This window comes from Protopterus annectens, chromosome 9.part0 (assembly GCF_019279795.1).
Source record: "Protopterus annectens isolate FY-2018-M chromosome 9.part0, PAN1.0, whole genome shotgun sequence".
Taxonomy (NCBI): domain Eukaryota; kingdom Metazoa; phylum Chordata; order Ceratodontiformes; family Protopteridae; genus Protopterus; species Protopterus annectens.
In genome coordinates this window covers 125,048,764-125,072,296 of record NC_056743.1, presented here as the reverse complement: position 1 = coordinate 125,072,296, position 23,533 = coordinate 125,048,764, and the positions used below count along the sequence as shown (strand labels likewise).

General features: G+C 38.6%; 1 protein-coding gene across 3 annotated transcripts in view; it reads right to left on the bottom strand.

The window, feature by feature from the left end:
* Positions 1–23,533, bottom strand: part of EHF (ETS homologous factor) — a 402,661-nt gene that overhangs the window by 378,915 nt on the left and 213 nt on the right. The window contains exon 2 of one of the 3 annotated variants that reach the window (XM_044082637.1): positions 2,732–2,846. The exons of 1 other annotated variant lie outside the window; for it this stretch is intronic. The gene's annotated coding sequence lies outside the window, so the exon portion shown is untranslated. The remainder of the gene's footprint in view (positions 1–2,731; positions 2,847–23,533) is intronic. One more of the 3 variants, XM_044082638.1, reaches the window with a different exon arrangement.

The following is a 23,533-nucleotide window of genomic DNA, read 5'->3' as shown; positions in this document are numbered from 1 at the left end:
TCAAGATAGGATGATTCACACATCTATTTTGTTTAGTACTCCATTATGGAAACAATTACCCTCTCACATCTATGGATGAAATGGTGTCTTAGGAAATTGGAATCATAACAGCTCTGACAAAGTCTTTAACATATCTATCATGGCAGGTATTTTTGTAACTTAATAAATGGAGCTAATATATGAAAAAACAATTATTTTTATGAGAGGAACTTGCCACTTGCTTGTAGAGTGAACTGTTTGACTCTATGAATATACTTACTGCATTTGATATGAATTGATAAGTACCATGCTGATTACTTCTGTTAATAATAAGGGTGCAGTAGCCAGACGTCAGGTATCTCCCTATTATCCTGATGACCTGAGTTCAGTCAGCAGTCCAGGTAAGTGAGGCTAGGCCTTGGGAAAGAACTAATGAATAATTGGGGGCGTCCCTTACTCCAAAGCTGGAAGTGGGATCAGATCCATGCTGCTTGCATTTTTGTGACAATGATAGGCTCAATAACTCTAGCAGAACTGGTGTGTAACAGTGTGCAAACCGACAGACACCCTGTCATGGAGAAGAGTGTGATCTGATGTATTTGCAGAAATAGCTTGGATCACTGGAGGCAACCGAATGACAAGCCATATGTGCTTTTAGCTCTCACTCCAGCGAATGACAATCAGTGTCATATCACCTAGAAGGCTGTACCTCCTGACGAGATGAGCTTATCCTATGATTAATCATGCCTGGGGTATTGCAAATTGCTCCTAGAGTGGGATGACATTTCAAAATTGGTAACGTTTCATTTTAAGGAGTGGAGCTGTGAAGACAAAACAGCAAATGCTAGCTGTGCCAACATAAGGTTGTACAAAAATGCATAGCTATCACACTCCTTTTTCACCAGTCCTGATGGTGGTCAATAACTCAAAATATGGTATTTTATGTGGTCTTCCTACAATATTTTATTGTCAGTCTTATATTCCCTTCTACAGATATCTGTGGCTTGGCAGCTCAGCAGGGTAACCTAATTGATAATAGTTGGCAAACTTTATCTCAAAACCTCAACAATACTACATGGAGGTGCTTATGCCTTCCTTTCATGTGCCAAAGGTATGCAACATATTAATTAATAGGGTGATTTGTAGCATAGTCTTGCACATAAAGGTTTTATCTTTCGTGTAGTTTATTTTTCAGATCCTGTAGACTCTTTTGTACAGTACTAAGGCTGCATTTATAAAACACACCTCTTCAGACTACTGCAGGAACCTTCCCAAAATACTGGGTTTCTTTGATAAACATAATACTTTGACAAAGATGCAGATTGCTTTTGGACACCTCTAAACTATTAATTATAACTAAGATTAAGATTATCACATTACTGATAAAAGTTGGATTCAGTAGTAGTTACGGGTCAAGATTCACAGGTAACTTGGCTCCATTGTTTTACCTTATAGTTTTAAGCAGCTGTTGATCAGAGGTTTTTAACTCTGTTTGTGGTTCATCGGTAATACAGAAAGTTATGTAAATTGTACCCTGTAGATCTTAATGGTATCTTATAACTATGCCTGCATATGTGTTTGCTGTATAGTTAGCCAAGACATGTTCAACCATTTTGCAGTGACTTAAGTTTTTTTAGCTCCAGTGATTGGACTAACATCTATTACTTTTGATAACTATTTCATTAAGGTCTTGGAGTACATTCAGGATTTTGTACATTGTACTGACATACAGTACAAACTTCTGTTCCCAGTAAACATAATATAAGTGAACTAGAGCCATCCTGAACCCTTACTGTAATGTTCAAGAATCCTCTAATCATTTGACTAAATCAGAGTGACTGCTTCAAGTAGTTATCCTAAGTTAAAAAATCAATAAATTTGTGACTACAGCCATACTGATGTTCACATACAAAATCCGGTTCTCCCACTGAACATTTTACAAGATAAACAGAAATTCAAGGGCAGACCCAACAGAATACTGTGGTAGTGTGTGATGCTGACAGGACAGATAAAACTACTGTGCTCTTTATTAGAGTACAGCCCTTTAAGAAGTCTTACTAAAAAAAATAATGCAGATCTGCTCAGACATCCAGTCTTGCATTCTACAGTAGAGAGTCGATTATACAAACTAATTGGGACCTAGGGTAGTTCAGATAATCACATTGTTTGGATAATCAAACATATAATTGAACTGGATAAAAAAACATCTAAAGTCTTGTTTTTTTTCTGAATGCAGGAATACACTTTTCAACCATTCAGCAATTCCAATGGACAATAAAGAATATTTTTCACACACAAGCCTGCTACAAGCTCAAAAAACAAGCTCAAGCAAATATGTATAATGTTTACATATTCAGACTTTACGATTTTTCCTACTCGAAAACTTTGGAAGGCTGGTTCTGATAATTGACGTTTCTGATAATCAACGTTCGGATAATCGAGTCTATACTGTATTTTATTGTTGCTTTTTTTTTTTTGCAGCAACTTAACTTAGGAAAAGGCACATGCAGTCAAAGAGTCAGAAATCCCTCACAAATTCTTTCCAGGACATTTTATATCTTCCAAATACTAGTCCTTTTCTATCATATTTTAAAACAGCAGGAAACACAATAAAATAATAGCAGGAATGTTAATCAGCGGAAGGGTCGTTAATGAGTAGACATGTACACTTACACAAAATGGTTTTGAAACACCTTACTGAAAGTTATACAGTATTGTATACATTTGGATTTTTTTTCCCTTCTGCATTTACCTTTTTATTAACTTTTTACCTTTTACTGACAGTGCTTTAGGCAAAGGTGTCTATTTTCAGGAATGACGTAGGAACCTTGCTCTGTTCAGCTGACCTGATCAAAGTCACACAGTACCTAGAGAAAGATTATGTGAATTAAACTTGGGCAAAAAAGACCTATCTCATTTACAAGTCATTAGCTTAACATGATAAGCTATATTCCAGACACAACAAAGTATGTAACATGCTAAGAAAATAGACATAAGTGTCAGATTACATGGAAAGTAATCCCTTTGCCTGGTTTAATACATTGCTTTCTATTACTTCCTCTGTGTCTGGTTCATCGGTTTCTTACAAAACATGGTATGCATTTCACTGTCTAATATTTCTGACAATTGTTAGTAACATCAATACGCCCACCCCATACTGATTATATTTTCCTAATCATATTTTACAAATTGCTCCTACTATCTGCGTTGAGTAATTCCTGAACTCAAACGTCTAATGACCAGCAGAGGCCATCTGTGGCACTAGTGTCATAAATCCTGCAGCCCATATTGTTTTCTATAAATGTTGCACAGCTCATAATAATGTAAAACATAACATCCTTGCTAGTAAAAAAAAAAAAAAAAAAAACTAAAAAAACAAATAAACAAAAAAAATGAGCAATAAAATCAACACACTAGTAAATTTTTAAAAATGCTAGAGAGTGGTCAGTCAGCTTCTTCATCCTGGCCAATATTGTACCCCTTCCCCAGTCTCATAATTAGATTACTCTTCAACTCTCAAAATAGTCTCTATGTATTTCAGTGACTCCATACAAAACTCAGCTCCTGTTATGTTTCTCTTCGTACATTCTACCATGTGACTACCTCCCAGCCTTGTTTTGTTATCCTAATTATTATGCTATCTGAAGTTTATACACTATTAAGCAAAACTAATCCTGGCTGCCCCACTATGGTCAACCTCCCACTAGAATTTCATAAGACTACAATTCCTTCTATTGCCTACCTAGTCACAATACTACTAAATACATATATCTTAGAAGGAAAAGTTCCTTGCTGCTTCTTTTTGACTAAACCACACTTCTGTTCTTATTTCAGTCTTCCTGTTGTCCTATCTTCCCTATCCACTAACTTCTACGAAAACACTATGTAAACTGTAAAGAGCAAAATCCTTCCTCACATGACAAGCTAGAGGTGCTACAGACAGATATTAACTTTTCTTGTCTCTCTTTGACTCATCTTATGTATGGTTTAATCTTGCTTTCCTCTTTAATCAAGTTACAACAGTCTTACAACAGAATTGTGTGGTTTGCTCTGGATACAGTAATAAAACCTAGTATTGTAACTCACTTCAGAAATTTATTGGGGTTGAACTCAAACGCCTCCTTATTTCTCAGCTCTGCATGGCACAAAATTTACACACTAATCTAGTTGCTGATGTCTGTCTAATACCATCACCTGAAGAGCCCCTTCTGGGTTCTTCAAATAGCCCACACTAAGTGTTTTACATCTCTATAATTCTCAATGAGTTTGGCAATTCTGGTTTTAGCCTGAATTAGAAAACTTTGAAATAAGATCCATTCTGAGATAAAAATTTACAGTTGGGTAGTAAACTTACCATAATAGTAGATGGTTCAATGATCACTGCTTCAGCAGCCTTAGCTATTTGTGTTATATCCTGTCAAGGACATAACAGCTGGTCAGTTCTCAAAGCTTCAGGGCATCTTGCATGCACCTGAACTGTCAGGTAGCTTGAGCGTAGCTGACTAAAACACAGTTTTGAGTGAGAAGGAGGCTGGGCTCTGAAATACAAAACTAGGATAAATAAAAAATAAATAACCACACCCTTCAATAAACAACATGCCATCCAACAAGGATGGAGGGATCGAGCAGCTACTTGCAGCAGGGATCATTCGAACATCTACTGTTATAGTAAGTTTACTTACACAACTGCACTATGTTCATATTCATTATATTGATGACTGCTGCAGAAGCCTTAGCTACATTGGTAACATTAGGGAAGTGGAAGGAGAAGAGTCTTGAAGCCCCAGTAGAATTGTCCTAGCAAGGCCTGATCTATACTTAGAGAAGGAATCAAGGTTATAGTGCTTTATAAAAGTATGTACAGAGGAATCCATCCCTTTCCAAAAAGCCATATATGTAGCCAAGGCCGAGGTAGAGTGGGCCTTGACCCTGCCTGGAGTAGTTTTGTTGTGGTGAGTACAAGAAAAGATAATAGCCTTAGACAGCCATTTTAAAATAGTCTGTTTTGACATAGGCTGTCCCTTCTTCTTACCTTAAAAAGAAATTAATAACTGATCCAACGATCTGGAAGATTTCATTCAGTCAAGACAGTACTTGAGTTGTCTGTGGACACGCAAGGTATGAAGTATCTTTCTCTATCATTTTTGAATTGAGGAAATAAACCTGAGAGTTGAAAACTTTGGCTTAAAGTAAATTTGTTTATGACTTTAGGCATAAAAGAAAGATTATTTCTCAAAGAAACCCTGACCATGTGGAAAATGAATTATGGCTGACTCACCAGGGAGCTTGCAACTCAGATACTCTTCTTGCAGTGGTCAGAGTAATCAATAAAACAGTTTTCCATGTTAAGAACTTAAAGTCAGTCAGGTTAGCTGGATCAAATGAAGCAAGTGTTACCTTCTCTGACACAAAATTAAGATCCCAAGGAGGGACCGCCAGTTTTCGTGGAGGCCTCTTGTGCAAAATCCCTTTCAAAAAAACATTTTTCCATGACACTGCATTGAAAAGAGGAGGCTCCATAGGCAGACATTCTGAACAATTCTGATAAATGACCCTTATAATGGAGTAAGAAAGGCCAAAGGATAGTAACTCACAGAAATATTGTAAAACCAGAGAACAACTAAACCTGAATGGACACTGGTTATGTTGGCACCAACTAGAAAACCTTATCTATTTGCTAATATAAGATTTTGTAGTGGCAGATTTTCTTGCCTCCATTACTACTTGATGCACTTTCTCAGTAAAGAGGTGCCTAAAAAGAATTAAGATCTTATCTTCCAGTTAGTCAGTTAAAGTTGAAGGAAGAAGCACTGTTGCCTGGGCCAGAAGGGAGTCACCATAAAGATATTGGAGTTTCCTTCTAAATCTTAAGAAGTATCCAGGATATTAGTGGAAAGGGTAAAAAAGCATACAGGAACATTCCTGTCCACAGAAAAGAAAAGGCATCCATTTTCCAGGCCCTCTTGCATGAAGTTCTGGAAAATAATATTTACATCTAATTGTTCAGAGAGGAGACAAAGAGACCCAATTGTGGAACTCCCCACAGATGAACCAAATCTTGGAAGACCCCGATCTACATTCCATTCATGAGGGCCTGCTCTTACCTGCTCAGCTTCTCTGCCACACAGTTTTGCTTTGACAGAATGTAGGATGCCTCTAGAGTGAGATTGTGCTGTGAAACTGGATCTCAAGCTAATACTGCTAGCCTACTAAAGGGTAACAGCCTGGTTCCCCCTTGCTTGTTGATGTACCACATGACTGTGGTATTCCATGTAACAACTTGAAGAGGTCCTAGGGGCCCAAAAATGATTTAGAGAATTGAGTGTCTTGGTCAGGACAAGCATCTCTTTTATATTTATGTGTTTACACCTGTTCTTAGTGTCTCACTCACCTTGCACCTTTATCCCTCCTGAAACTGCTTCCCAAGCAAAGTTTGAGGTGTCTGTGGTGACTGACTGCTTTGAAACAGGGAGGGAGAAGGGGAGACCTTGATTTAGGGATATCTGTTGTCTCCTCCAAGTAATTTTGCTTCTGACAAACTGTAGCACTAGGATTTGAAAGGATAAAGGGTGTTGCAGCTTAGACTAAGGATACTTCAGGTAACACTGCATCTTTCTCAGGGGTATCATAAGAATAACAGAAGCCACAAGACACAAACTCCAGAGGTATTCCTTCAGACTGAGTGATGTATAAATGGAAAATTAGAATAGATGCGGATATAGATCTATTTCTTCCTGTGGAAGAAAAACTCTTTGAATTTATACAGTTGACATCCCACATACATAATCATGTGACTTTTGAATGTTCTCTTGGAATTCCAGCTTGTGTAAGAGATCTCTCATCCAAGACAGAGATTCCTGACATAGTGAAAAAGAGTCTGCAAAGATAAGTAAGTCTTACAAATATGGAAAATGTTGATACACTATAGCCTGCAATGAGCTATAACTGGAGCTAGTTGCTTTATGAACACTTTTGGTGTGGTGGATAGTCCAATGGGTAAAGCAGAGAACTGATAATGCCATCCAGACACACATAGCCTTAAAAAACACCTGAAATCTAGATGAACAAGCATGGGGCAGGCACAGTGCATTTTTAATGTCTGTGAGAACTGAATTGGATGTGTTACAGTGTACACAAAAGAAAGGCACCTGCCTATATTTTTCATAACCTTAGGCAAAGCTCTTGTACAAATGCCACTGGCTTCTCAGAAAACCATTCCAGCTCCAAGTTTTTCACCAGAGCCATAAGACTCTTAATGAATATTATATCATACATACTAAACAACTTAAGTTTGTCTGGACTTGGTATGCTTTCTCAGCTACAGTAGTTACACCCCCCCCTACTTATATATACTAACACTGAGATTGCATTATCACACACAAAGGCAACTCACATCCACACATTTCACAGCCCCTTGCACACACACATCACAGCCAAAACACATGCTAACATACACTAAAGCCCCTAACCAACAAACTCATACATACTTACCTGAACTTACACCTATCCATTTACACACCACAACACCAGAAGCTCCGAACTTAGGTATTTTGAATTTCGCGCTTCTGGTGTTTCGGGGTTTAAAGCTTTTGGCTATAGTATTTCTGGATTCTATAGTGAACCCATATATATATATATATATATATATATATATATATATATATATATATATATATATATATATATATATGTATATCTATCCATGTGTCTATGGATGGTAATGAGCAAAAAGTGACAAATAATTTTCTAACCTAATGTAAATATTTTTTTAAACAAGTCATGTTAGAGGGCATTGTGTTGTTCAATATTTAATTGTATAATAATTGTGCAATATTTATACATAAACACTATATTTTATGTAAATTACTAATAATATATGAAAAAGACAATGCTCTAATATTTTAAACAAGTAATTTAGGGCAGCACAGTCAGGTAGATGATAGCATGGCTACCCAAAAGTATTTGGTTTTCCCGTTCAGTTTCCAGCAGATGTGCTGTTAAACTTTACTGCCTCAATTCCCTTTGTTGTCTGGTTCATTTTTCAGCTGAGGTGTCTTTCCTGCAAAGTATTCATGATGCCTCTCTTCTACTTATATTTTCCTTGGGATATTTAGGTTCCTCCCAGATCCTAAAGATATTTTGCTAGGCAAACTGGTGATGCTTGAAACAGCTCCTCTGGATGAATATCATGTTCAGAAGAGTATGAAGGAGCCGGTGCATGTTTCCTGTGACAGAATGGCAGCCCCATCTTTCATTGTCTCCTTCATTATATGCACTGCTGCTAAGCAATGTCTCACCTCCCTATAACCCTGATCCCCACTCGGGAATTATAGAAAAACTCATGAGCCTGAACATAAACCCCTATGTTACGAGATGGGTTGCCAACTGGCTTACAGACAGAACTCACATGGTAAGAATAGCAGGCTCCAGGTCCGACTCTAAACCAGTCACAAGTGGTGTCCCACAAGGCTCGGTCCTGGGACCCCTTCTGTTCGGCATTTGCTTCTGAGAAGTACAGGCAAACACAGGAGGACTATGGCTAACCAAGTCTGCCAATGACTGCAAATTGGGAGCCATAATTGACTCGCCGGTTGATACGGACATTCTCCAAAAGGACCTTACTGAGACGGACACCTGGTGTCAAAGTCATGGTCTCAAGCTAAATGCCAAAAAATGCATAGTCATCCCATTTGGGAAAAACAAAACACCCATGAATTACCACATAGGTGGCAGTCCCCTTAATACAGAAGAGGTAATAAGAGATCTGGGGACCCAGGTAGATAGTAATCTCTCCTTTGACAATCATATTGCCAAAGTAGTTAGGAAATCCTTCTATGCGGCCCATCTAATTACTAAAGGGTTTGCATCTAGAAATAAAGAGGTTATAGTGCCCCTCTACTTGTCACTCATCAGACCCTTCATAGAGTACAATGCCCCATTTGGGATGTACCTCACAAGACACTTCCAACAGCTGGAAAGAACACAAAAGTACCTCACCAAGAGGATTACTGGCCTCAAACATATGTCCTATGCAGCCTGACTGGAAAAACTCCAGCTGTACTCAGTCGCATATCACTTACTCAGACGTGATCTCTGCCTGACTTACAAAGCCATGTCCAGTGAGGAATTGATGGACATGCTCCACCTAAAGAAATCCAAGTCACTGCGAGCCACTCGCTCTAGTTAGCTAAACCTCATCACAAAAATAAATAGAACATGCTGGAGGGATAGATTCCTGTCACAGAGGCTCCCCATGCTTTGGAACAAAATTCCTTACTACATTAGGCAGAGCCCCTCACTAACACTCTTCAAGAGAAACCTTGACGAGTGGATGGGTAACAGAAAATACACCCCTGGGATCACTTCATTGGCTCTTCTTGACAGAGGCTCAGTTAATTAATCAATGGGGCGGCGAAAGCTGACACACTCTGGCTAGGCTTATAAATGCCCTCGGGCAGATAGCCTAGTACCTACCAAAAAAAAAAAAAAAAAAGGATAAAGTTGTACTGAAAATGAACAAAAGTTGTGAATAGTTTTAAAACAAAGACAGAGGTCAAGTTACTATTATTGCAAATATTCACCTTTCAACTCACTATAGAATTAAGGGTGTTCCAATTATCATAGTCCTTTAGATTTTTTTTTATTTAAGTAGGAAGCAGAAAAAACAAATCAAGTTTTTTTTTTCACAGATACATATGGTTCTTACATAATTAAGCAAATTAATAAAACATCATTGACAAAACTGGAAGCAATTCAGATAAGTAGTGTCCAGTGTTGGCTATGATTTTTAATTGAACTTTTGGGGGTGGAGATTTGTATTCCTACATCTGATGTATGGCTTTCGTACATGTAAGGTAAGCAGCACTATACAATCCACTGTGGTACAAATAATTAAGCCCAACTCTCAGACCCCCTATATGCGCCAAATTCACATAGTAAGGGGAACTGAACAAAAGCATAGTACAACTGAAAATTCTGCCATTCCTTCACCACCCCAACAAAGCTGTGAAGAGCTAACTCCAGGGAGTGAACCTACTGTACACAGTGGGATGCCACTTCACTAAAACGGCCTCCATTAACATATCATTGGCTAGTCACCATTCTATAACATTTTGACTGGATTGTGTTAAACCATTGTACCACCACTTAGCAAGTACATACCCGTGCAGCTGGCGTGGCTAAAACATATATACTACATCCCTTGGTACTGCTTCCACACATGCAATGCATCTAAGCTATGCTATACGCCAGCAGGCAGTCCTGGTGGTCTGTGCATAACGTCACTGTCCTGCTACATTCCCACATGGTTAAATACTCAGCCATAATACTGGATATGATAGCACATTCAACAACTATAAATTCTACTGTCCATGAGCAAGCATCCCTTCAGTGGAACATCACATTAAAAACAGTTCTGTGATCACTTTGTTATGCAATGATTTATTAGACGTCATCCTAACACACTCATTAATTATAATGTTCAGAAAAATGTGTTTATTTTAATAATCATGGTTATCTCAGAAATTACATATTTTGGGAAGAAAAGAACAAACATCCTAGTCAGCAAATTCACAATTTCCCTAAAAATAAGGGACAGTTAAAAAGTACCATTTGTGTGGCCATAGGAGGAAAGCTACATTTCCAGAGCTATTTTCTCAGAATTTCTCAGGTAGTTCAATGGTGTGACAGTGTGGGCCTCATTAACAACAATATTCATATGCAAGAACAACACTGAAATAAGCATCTTATGTTTAAGTTCTTACTAGACATGGGCTGTGCTATAATAAAGTTATTTTATTTTCAAATTTAGAATACAGCAAAAATTCTCCATGTACTTTACGTACACACTGCATACATAACTCAATAATAGTTCTCAATATCTCTCCAACTCTATCCCAACCACCTAAACTCTCCACAAATTATATCAAACCTGTTTAACATGCCCCTCACCTTTACCCTAAATATACACTGATTAACACAATTTCAACTCAAATCAAAATAAAATTAAGTGGAAACCTACCCTCCAAAAAACAAGAAACAGTAATACTACAATACTCCAAAATCCTCCTAGGAGGAAACATTCAACCTAATCCTGGCCCCACCTATCACAACCAACATCAAGGCAATTCTCTTCCACACCCTAATCTAACCCCACAACAGTCAACCCCCCCCCCAACACCAGTAATCTAATTCTCGCCACCATAAATATTAAAAGCATAAGAAATAAAATTACTGAACTACATACCAGGATTACCCAATACAAGCCTTATATGTTCTCACTGTAAACCAAAACTTGGCTAAAACACAAAATAAATGACTTCACAATTATACCCGGTGCTGTAAAATCAACTGTAATGACCATATAAAAAGGAAATGTGGTGGTGTTGTTTTAGTATTTCCCAACAACTACCACATTACTTCCTATAACAAACCAATAGCCAAATTCAGTTCAGTAGAGCTTCTTATTACTTACCTGAAAATAAACAAATATGTATTACTGTCCTTTGCATTCCTGCTGGCTTCAGTACAGCTATACACTGTATATATATATATATATATATATATATATATATATATATATATATATATACTGGAAGACATCCTTCATTGGTTATTGATAACAATTTCACAAGAAATAATACTAGTAGGTGATGTCAATACCATGGGTCTATATTATAACATCAAAGTCTTAAAACTTTGAATGTTATAATATCAACCCCTATTCAGCGAACATTTGAAATAGCGAAGCTGCAGAACACTGAATATTTTCCTAGGGAAAGTATTCGGTGGGCCGTTTCTGCAGCTTCGCTATTTCCTCGACTGTGGTGTGAAGGTGACGGACCAGGTTAAGGTAAGTGTGTGAACGGACCGAGGTAAGGTGAGTGTGTGATAGTTAGGGACCTTAGGGATAGGGAGCAGGTAAGGTGAGTATGTAATAGTTAGGGACCTCAGGGTTAGGGAACAGGTAAGGTGAGTGTGCATTAGTTAGGGACCTTAGGGTTAGGGAGCGGGTAAGGTGAGTGTGCGATAGTTAGGGACCTTAGGGTTAGGGAGCGGGTTAGGCGAGTGTGCGTTAGTTAGGGACCTTAGGGTTAGGGAGCGGTAAGGTGAGTGTGCGATAGTTAGGGACCTTAGGGTTAGGGAGCGGGTAAGGTCAGTGTGCGTTAGTTAGGGACCTTAGAGTTAGGGTTGGGTTAAGGTAAATGGATAGCTAGTAGTGTATGTACGGTTTAGTGTAGGGTTCTGTGAAGTGTGTATGTGTGGGAAAAATATGTTTGTGGAAAATAAAAACTGATGTTATCAAAAAAAATAGAAAAGGACAGTATAAGAATGTAATTCTAAAACATTGCTATGTAAAACCATGGGGAAATCTAACAGATGAAAAAAATGAAATCTATAAAAATAAGAATCAAGTTGTGTGCAGACTGGTAATAGATACATCGCCAGTAAAAGGAAATGTGCCATATAAAAAGAAAAGGATAGAATATATTTACATAGTCAAGAAGAAGAAACTACAGAACATGCGTTTTTCAAATGTAAAAGAGTAAAAAAGTTAAGGGAAAGTATTTATTTATTTACATTCGATTACCGGGTAGTGTCCGGCTGGGCGAGTAGCCCGTTTTCAGCGGAGACCTGGGGAGGAAAGCTCCCAAGCAAAAGTTACAAACGTTAAGATAAAAAAAAAATAAACATATTGAACAAATAAGTAAAAGTTACAAATGTTGATAAATAAAATATGGTAACAGATATGGCAAGATAAGAAAAAGTAAAAAATGTACATCTGAATGTATTAGAGTCCAGTTTACAAGAAAACAAATAAGACTTTTCTTTTAATGTAGGATTGACAAAAGATGTCATTCATAGGCTACTCACTATGTAAAGAAGATGTTTTGAAGGCATAAAAGAAGTGGATAAAATAAACATGGATATGATTAAATATAGATATTATAAGATCAGAAGTAAAGGATATGTTAAAAAAATAGATACATGTTATTTCATGCTATATGGGTTATATGAAATGAAAGACTAAATGGAATTATGTTTAATGGTAAATGGATTTTGGAAACAATAGTAAGTAAAATCAGATGGTGGTTATGGAAAAAGGAGTGGAGGTCTAATAGGGATGAAAATTTAATATGTTTGTAAAGGAAATTATGGATATGTCTAAATTTGTAAATATGTTGTAAATAAGATTACTTTTGTACATAAGTAAAGGACCCCTCTTTTCAATAGGTGTGACATGATCTTTACCTCCACTTCAGCTACCACTAACTTAGATGGGGCCTCCATTAACTTCTCATCCAAAGGACAACACACTCAGGTGTGCATCACCTCACTTATGATGCACTGCAATGTTAGCAATCCAGCTCCCTGGTATGGCAAGAGAACCCATAGCCTTCTGCACCAAAGGGTTAAAAGACATATCTTAGAAGTCACACTCTCAAAAAAAAAAAAAAGTTCAGACCCACTATATTGAGATATGCGCTATACTATTTGTACATACACCATAGCATTTGCTAAGTATTCATAGAGCTCACTAAAAGAAAAAACTGCATACTAAAAATATAAGGCATAATATACCCAAAAAGAATAAGTCATTAAGTACATTTGTAGTGCATAATTGCTGAAGGAAGACCTACATAGATTGCCCAGCATTTGCAGATCACATAACAAACAGTAACATATAAAAAATAATGTACCAGTTAGCGTCATATCCACATATACCCATTCATAACTAATAAACACAGGTAGTTTAAGAATTTCCACACTTCAGTAGAGCTACTGACTACAATAAAACAGCAACTCCTAAATGAACAACTGAAAAGTCACTCTTACTTTTATAGGAATTAAACCCATAAAAGCATGTTAATTAAAGCATGTTAAAATGTTGCAAGGTAATTAGAGACAAAAATAGGTATTATTGAAACTGTTTAAACTGTAAAAAATAAAACAGCTGCCAAGTCTTTATTTCTTTTTCCCAGTTTAGTCTTTATAATTATTACTTATGCTTAAAATGCAAAAATCCCACATAGTAACATAAAAAAATATAATAACTATTATAAATTGTAAGCTTGTAGGCTATGCATACATTAATTCATGTATAATAAGTTTGGCGACAAAATTCCTTAAGGCAAACATCCAGCATGTATGAGTAAATCTATACATGACCCAGACTTGCACCATGTATTTATTATGCTAGAATAATCTTTGGCCAATCATAAGTGAAGCTGTTCATAGCCTTTATAAATTCACTTCCATGGGTAAACCATGAATTATTTCACTGATAGTTTGGTAATAATTATCAAGCTTATCATTCCACCTACCACCGTTTCAAACTGTATTGCATAGAGATTACTGGTCTTCCTAAGCCACATGTATTAGCTTATACCTTCTCTTTCTGATTGCTGAGACCCTTTACTGAAATTCTTTTTTCTCTATTTTTTATACATCCTATCAACTGTCTTAGAATTTCTAACCTCCTCTGCCTATGTCTACCAGACTGGACTTTTTATTTTTTTTTATTTAATATTGTTTGGTAATATAAATCAACCAATGGATACATGTTGCTGGAAATCAGCTGCTCCCTCAACTAAGACCTCTATTACCCCGTTGGCTCTGTTACTTAAGCTGTTTCTTTACATTTCAAACTCCTATGGACGTTTCTAGAAAAATCTATCATGTTTCTTTTTAAGGACTTTACTATCTATTTTCAATAGGTTTAGTAAAGAATGGAGGATGTGAGAGATGGAAGCGGAAATGAGTAAAACTAAAGGTTCAGTCTGTAATCACAGCTTAATAACAACAGTAACTGGAAATACATTTTATGTGCAGATACATAATGTAACATTATACACAGAAGTGTCTGTGTGAGCCATACCAAGACAATAACAGACCAGTAAACCAAATTATTAAGATAAGGTGAGGTATCCCTTGACACCAAGAAGTACAGTACAGTTCAGTTGTGTACACTTACCATAAATGTAGATGTTTGAGTGTTCTCACTGCTGCAGTCTTAACCATTGGGTTATCCATGCTGTGGTAGCTCTCAATTGGTCCGAATACCAGAATCAAGATTTTGTGTGTCGGCTGTTGTCACTTGCTGGGTGACGTTAAGTCATTCGAGCTATAAAGGAGTGGAGGCGACACCATTGCCTCAGTTTTTCTTTCCTTAACCAACCAAAGAAGTCCAGTTTTAATAATTATTAGTAGTCCTGGGGTCAGAGATCCCCCCCACAGAAATATGTGTCTCTCTAAGGGCAGCAGATATCAGGAGGGAGGAGGGAGGGAAAGCATGGCTGCAGCAGTGAACACACTCGAACATCTACATTTATGGTGAGTGTACACAACTGTACTATGTTCTTCATGTTTCACTGCTGCAGTCCTAACCATGTGGAAGATTCCCAAAGCTGAGGAGAAGGGCAGAAGGTTAATAAAAACTTAAGATTGGGTAAGCATGCCATGCAGAATTGCAGAGGCAAACCCAGCCCTAGCTTTTGAGAATAGATTCAGATGGTAATGTTTGGTGAAGGTGTCGACCGAAGTCCATGTGCCAGCTTCCAGGATGTCCTTGGTGGGTACTCCTCTAAGGAATGCTGTGGAAGTACAGGTTGCTCTAGTGGAATGAGTTCTGATGGTCCTAGGGGGTGGATTTTCATGATGCAGTGTGCTATCCATTTGGAAATGGTCTGTTTGGATATTGGTTTCCCCTGTGCCCCTGTTTTAAAGCTGGCCAAGAGCTGGTCAGTTTTCCTGAATGTCTTTGTATGATCCAGATAAAATCTGAGTTGCCTGTGCACATCCAAAGAATGCAGTATCCTTTCCCCCTTGTTTTGAGGGTTAGGGAAGAAGGTGCGCAGGTGGATGGCCTGGTTGAGGCTAACATCTAAAGCCACCTTTGGCACGAAGGAGGGGTTGGTTCTCAGGGAGACCCTGTCTGCATGGAAGATAATAAATGGCTCAATGGCCATTAAAGCTTGAAGCTCTGACACTCTCCTGGCTGAAGTAATAGCCAGGAGAAAGGCAGTCTTCCAAGAGAGGTACTTTAATTCTGAGGATGCTGCAGGCTCGAAGGGGGGCAGAGTAAGCTTTTCTAAACATAGTTCAGATCCCATGCTGGGGTGGGCTGTCTAAGGAATTGTTTCATAAGAGGATGGGAGAACAGTGGCTGTTCTGTATCAAAGTGTGCCGAGATGGCAGAGGCCTGGATCTTTATGGAGGAGAAGTAGAGACCCTTATTAAGAAGCTCAGCAAGATAATCTAGAGTAAGAGTAATGGAGGGCAGATGTATGTCTACCCCCTAGGAGCAGAATCTTTTCCATTTTTCAGCGTAAGATTTTCTGTTGTTGGGCCTTCTGGCTTCTGTGATGATGTCAAAGACTTGCTTGCTTAGCATAGATTCCTTGTTGGTTATGGTAGAATAAGCCATGCTGAGAGCTTGAGTGTCTGAAGGTCTGGGTGCAGCATTGTCCCCCCCCCCCCAGGATAGCAGGTGAAGTATCAGAGGTAGCTGCCAGGGGGACTGGTGAGATAGGCTGCGCAGCAGTGGGTACCAATGATGTCTGGGCCAGTCTGGGGCAATGAGTATTGCTCTTGTTTTTCTTCCCTTACCTTGATTAATACTTTTGGAATGAGAGGAAGAGGTAGGAATGCATACACAAAGAGGGTATTCCAAGGGAAGGTCAGGGCATTGACCTTCCAGGTCAGGTGATGGTACTCCCTGGTGCAGAATCTCTGTACTTGGTGATTTAAATGAGAGGCAACGAGGTCCACCTGGGGGAGTCCCCCATGTGTGGGTAATTTACAGAAAAATGTCTCTGTGGATTTGTCATTCATGTGGGTCCAGCAGGTTTCTGCTTAAGTGGTCTGCTAGCATGTTGTTGATGCCTGGTAGGTATTGGGCTATAAGATGTATTCCCATGGATGAGGCTGCTAGCAACAGGTTCATGGCTAGTCTGCACATGGGGTAAGATTGAGTCCCTCCCTGTTTGTTGATGTGCCACATGACTGTGGTGTTGTCTGTTTTTATGAGAAGAACCCCTGGTTTGAGGTAGGGTTTGAAGGATGCCAGAGCGTTTTGCATTGCTATCATTTCCTGTTGGTTAATGTGCAAGGGTAGTATTTGTGCATCCTAGAGACCTTGGGCGCATCTGCCTTCTAGGTGGGTGCCCCAGGTTATGTCCAAAGCATCTGTAGTTATGGTCTGGTCACATGGACGGAGGGTGAATGGAAGTCTCTTGTTCAGTGCACAGGCCTGGGCCCATCAGAGGAACTCTGATCTTATGCAAGGGATCACAGGCAGGGAGGTGTCCAGAGTTTGAGAGTGCTGACACTATAAGTTCTTTAGGTATCACTGAATTTTCCTCATGTACAGTATAGCCTGAGGTACCAGGAGGATGCATGAGGTCATGTACCCTAGAGCTCGAAGGAATTTTCTGGCAGAAAGCTGGGTTTGGGAGGTCAGATTAGTGAAGTATTTTAGTAGGAAACTTTGTTTTTCTGTGGACAGAAAGGCCATTTGCTGTTCTGTGTCCAGTAAGGCTCCCGGAAATATGATTTTCCTGGTAGGTGTCTGTTTTGATTTCCTTTTGTTGATAGTGAACCCCATAGAGGTGAGTAGGAGTTTTACAAATGAGAGGTGCTGCAGGAGCAGTTCCTTGCAGTCTGCCTGGATGAGACAGTCATCCAGGTAAGGATAAATGTGTACATTGTTTTGCCTGCAAAAGGCAATGGCAGGAACCAGACATTTGGTGAATAGCCTGGGAGCAGTAAATCAGCCAAATGGCAAAGCAGAAAATTGAAAGTGTAATGATCCTGCTCTAAAGCACAGGAATGTTCTGCATGATTCCCTTATTGGGATGTGCAGGTAAACATCCTTTAGGTCTAAGGTGACCATCCAAGCTTTGTTTGGCAGCATTGGTAGAAGCTGTTGTAAGGTAAGCATTTTGAATTTTGGAATTACCAGGAAAATATTGAGAAAGGATAGGTCCAGGATGGGATGCCAAGTTCCCTCTTTCCTGGGAACAAGGAATAGTCTGGAATAGAATCCTTTTGCAACTTGTTCTGGAGGTACAGGTTCTACTGCCCCTAGGGATATTAGGTTTTGCACTTGTTTTAGTGCTTCCCTCTTGGAGGTGGTAATTCTGGGAAATTTAATTTGTACCCCTGAGTAATGATTTTAAAGACCTATTGATCTTTTGTTATAAAGTTCCAATTTTCTCTGCAAAGAGTTAGCCTTCCTCCTAATTTTGGTGTGGTGGAGGCAGGTAGAGATGGGAAAGGTAGTCATTGAGAGTGTTTTTAATACAGGATTGTCTTTGAACTCCCTGCTCTAGTGTTAGAGGGGGGGGGGCACTGTTTAGTTCTTTGCTGGCCCTGAGTTTGAGCCCTGGTGGGTCTGTCCCTATGGTTTTTTCCTTCTGCCTACCTGTTTGGTGCAGGAAAGGACCAGTGTTTAGGGGGAATTTTCTGCTGAACCTTGGAGGTTGTACTTGAAGAAAATCTTTAGCAGTCTGCATCAATTTTGCTTTATCTCCCATCTTTTTAAGTAGCTCTTCAGTTTTCTGTTCGAACAAGTGGTCTTTGTCAAGAGGTGCAACAATGATTTTAGCTTTGACATGATCAGGGAGAGGTTGTTCCTTCAACCATGCATGTCTTCTGATAACCGATCCTGTCACTGCTGCCCTGCTAGAAGCTTCAAGGGCATCAAATCCACAGTGTAAGGAGTGCTTTGCCACCTGAGATGAAGAGTGCATTAATTCTGCTATATCTTTATTGTTGGCAAAATCTGGTAAAGCAGAAATTTTCTGTTTCAAAAGTTCCAAAGTGTGCTGTTGATATTTTAGCATATGGAACTGACAGTTGAGAGCCCTTATAGTTAAAGTTGCAGAGGTATATACTTTTTACCCCATCTGTCCAGGGCCCTGGATTATTTGTCTGAGGGAGTACGATTATTTGCAGAGGTAACCTTAACTCCCTTAGGTCCCTGAGTAATCAACTCTGGATCTGCTATAAGATTTCTGTAGAGGAATTTATGTGAGTCAGGTACCCTGTAGTACCTGTCAGGTTTTCTGGGGGCAGGTGGAAGGGTGTCAGGGGTAAGGCTGGATTCTTGGTAAAACATCATCTACCACCTCCAAGATGGGTGGGATGGCCAGAGGCCTATGCTGGGGTAGGTCCAGAAATTCTCTTAGTCTTTTCTTGGATTGAGGGAAATCCATTAATTCCCATTGGAAGTGTTCCCTGAGGGTGTGGAGGGTTTCCCCAAAGGAAAAGTCCTCTGGAGGTGATGCAGAAGGAATAGATTCTTCTGCATCTGAGTCATCATAGACAGTAAGAGGATGTTCCTCTTCAAAAACAGAGAAGTCAGATCCCTCTGAGTCTAAATCCCATTGGATGTCTAACCTTCTCCTTTTGGCTGGAGTGGCCTGATTACCCCAGATGAAAGTGATGAGATCCTCTGCCATTTTAAGCATTCTAATTTGAGGAGGGGGAGAAGTAGTGGAATGGAGACTTTTTACTGTTTTCTTTGGAGTAGGTCTAAGTCTGGCCTGAAGGGTATCCCTCGGTGCCATCGATGTGTTAGAAGAGAGGCCGAAGGCCTTGAAGTGAAATCCAAAGTGCGAGCAGTATTTTTGGAAGCCAGTGCCTGCTTAGTGGCTCCAGACCCAACCAAGGGTGAGACAGCCGAAGGCTCGTTAGATGATGCAGACATCTGTGGTATACAAGACTCCGAAAGTGTCTCAATAGAGGCCTGTGAAATAATCGAGTCAGGCATCAGGGTCTGCGAAAGCGCCTCACTGAATTCCAAAGAACTGACGACCCATTTAGCGGTGGTGTCATCAGAAGGCTTGGCCTTATGCAGTCCGTCTGTATCCTTATCTTTACATTTTTTTCAGAAAATATGCAGTTTGCTGACTGACAGATGCCATATCAGTAATTGGAAATGGAAAACGAAAATAACTGGCTACAAACAGACCTCTACGATGAATAGTTCTAGTGTTAAAGAGGTCACAGAACTGACAGTGGGTTACATCGTGATCTGGGCCTAAGCAAGTAACGTAGTAAGAATGGAAGTCTCAGTGTGGCATTTGCTTTCCTCAGGCGAGACAGTTATTGACTTTTTCAGATATCGGTTAGCGCAAGAAAAAGGAAGGATCACCAATGGGGTACTTAGCTTTAGACTTCTTCAGCTGAAGTTCGGAATCTGGAAACAGCCGACTGGCACTGTTGCGAATTACTTCTGCTATGGGCTCCATGGCAAGAAAGACTAAGGTAATGGCATCACCTGCTCTCCTTTATAGCTTGGACGACCTGACATCACCCAGCAAGTGAAGGCAGCCAACACATAAAACCTTGACTATGGTATTTGGAATAACTTAGGGCTACTACAGCATGGATAACCCAATGGTTAGGACTGCAGCAGTGAGACACGACGAACATCTTTGGTTACAGCTCTGAATAACAAGTGTGTAGGTGTTAACACAACAAATGAGCTGTTTATCTACAATCTGTAACCGAGATATCTGCTTACTAAAATGTAGATTTAGCTGACTTGTAAATAGTTACATTTTATAGTGTTTCTAAATAAGATTGTGCAAGTTTATTGTAGAAAGATAGCTTATTCCAATCTAGGCATTATTTTAGATACTTGATCAATTAAATATTAACTATTTCTTTTCTAGTTAAGTCAATAATTCTGTATCCCATTGTGATAGGAAATAAAAGTTCCTGCATTAATGTTGCTCAGTAAGACCACATGCCATTTTTACAATTCATTTAGACCAGAAATCTAAGACAACAAAGAAAGACATGAGCAAAATTTATGCTCTCAAGAGCAAACAGTACTGGCCTCTATTATATGGTCATTTGTAATTTATATATGATGATTAGCTGGCAAGGGCTATGTGAGTAATTATGAACATAATATGTACTAAAGAATAACTAAATAGACTTAGCAGCTTTTTGAACAAAGGAAAAAGTATATTTTTGTCGATCTGTTATATTACAATGTTGTTTTCTTCATATCCCTTCCATAATAACTAGATGGTGTCTGTCTCGTTGAGATTTATAACCCTGTACCTTAAAGAACTCATGCATTTGTTAGAAAGTTAACTAGCTATAGGATCTGATGTGAAATTAAATTGATTACTTGTGGCTTTCCTGATAAATTATAGTAAGGGAAAGAAAGAAGATGGAGTTTTACTTATCCAAGTAAAAGTGACTAAGGAGGAGCTCTGCTAAAACTACGCTCACAGATGTCTTATGGGATTATGATTTGTTCTTTGAATGCTTGTCTGTTTATTTGCTTGTGTTTGAATAATAATTAAATGGGGAAACTTGAAGGGAACTGTGGTTACCATGACACCAAGGAGAGCCTTCCCTTGTCATTTTACCTACAGAATGTCTTGTTAGCGGAAGGTAGGTCTCAAGAAGAGTGATGTTTTGGCCTTCAAGCACACTGTAGAGGTAATCGCACTTGTCAAGTTCAGTCTACTTACAGACTGTATTGTAGTTATGGTTTCTGCAGCACAGAGTTGTTCAATATTGTGCTTCTGGGAAACCTGCATCTGTATCAAGGAAAGGAATACTTGTTTCTGACCCCATTTTTTCCAACTAATTTGTGGACTATCTCTTTTTCTCTATATACATGCATGTGTGTATATATAATATGAAATTATTTGAATGATTTGTCTAATATGATGTAAGAGGTATAGTACCTGATGAAGAAATGTCTGGTGATGGATATAGAATATGTAGCAGCATGGCGCTGAGCAAATTCCATTTTTGGGCATGTATTTCTGTAGGATAATTACAAATTTTTCTGTATATTCTTGTTTATGTTCCATGATTTCCCAGCACCCATTATAACCACGTCGATCTCAGCAGTACCATATTCTGTCCAGGCAAAAACATTATCAAATCTTTACATCTCTCTGATTGTTAATTCGTATTTCTGCTCTCATCTACTCCTGCTTTATTGTATAATGCAAGTTGCTTGTAAGATCTATTTATCCTTCCCTACATTTGGTCTGAAATTTGATAAAACATTAACCAGGAGTAATCATAAATACCATAGTTTTATAACTCTTTAGGGTGCCCCAGCACAAATCCATGTCAGACATATAATGTGATATCCCTCCTAATATTACTAATGTTTAGAAAAACTACAAATTGGTACTTTTTTTAAATTTTTCACTGCCACATTTGTCAATAATTATGAAATCAAGCCTTTTGGTAAAGTACACTCCCAGATGTTAGTGGAAGAGCAGAATTATTAAGTTAGGAGATGTATGTGAACTAAACAAGGCTAGCCAACAATTTGAGGATAAACCTTTAGTAGTATCATTATGTGGAGATGGAAAATGACTGCTTAGTGGTTCGCTTACCGCCTGTTGAAATTCATCATGCCCATACACACATGAATTTGGCAGTGAGATATTGTTCTCGCTCTTTCTCTTCCCCTTGTGCCTTTTATTACTCACTGTTTTTACCAGTTTTATGCATTTTTCACACTTGGTCCTCTATCACAATCTTTTTGCCACTTACGGAGAACAAGCCCTGCCCCCATTATCTAAGCACTTCTAATCATTTCTTCAGATTCACAATCACAAAGTATATATGTCCATAGTGGATGCTGGGTCAAGGGATCACTATATCCTTGAATACACAACCAAAGAAATATAAGAAAACTAAATCATTTTCAGAAAGCATTTTCACTGCAGACTGGTTTCTTATCTTTGTCTTCCACTCTATTTTAAAAAAGCTATGAAATAATTGTACCTACACATAAAAATGTTGCTGACAATATTCACAGTCACATACAAACATCTAGAGATATTGAACTCCACAGCTAACTAATTAGGGTTAGAAAGCCTGAATGTAATGTCCCAGCTAAGAGTAGTTAAGTTTATCTTTTATGATTTACCCTGAAGCAACCATACTGTAAGAATTTCTGATAAAAGTTAATACTATACACACCCACAAAAAAATAAATAAATAAATAGAAACGAGGTACTAAATACTCCACTCATACAGCTCTCTGTAGTTAATTATTTGTGCATCTTTTTCATGATTAAAGAGATTAAAGCATCTGTTTTAAAATCTGTAGTCTGAATTGAGGCACGGTGTGGAATTAAATAATACAGAAAACAGGTTTGACTCAAATATAGAAAATGAAAATTACAGTGCTATTAGACGTAGGGATGTAGGATGCCTCTTCAGAAGAAACCTAAGTAACTTCCAATATATTACATTACCATTATATTGCAAAACATTGTGGCCCGCAACACTTTAAACAAACATTTACGCCTGCACACGTGTGTATGTGTGTGCATGGACATATGTGTGCGTGTGTGTATTGTATGCGCACATGTATGTCTATGTCTGTGTGCCTGTGTGTGAGCTTTGTACATTAAAGAAACCATTTTACTTCTGCTCAGAAAAAAAAAGGAAAGAAGCTAAGAATAATAAATAAGACACAGCTTTGACTGTTACGTGCAATTAATGTAATAAACCGAAAAGAATATTATATATCTTTCACGGTGAAATAAGTTAA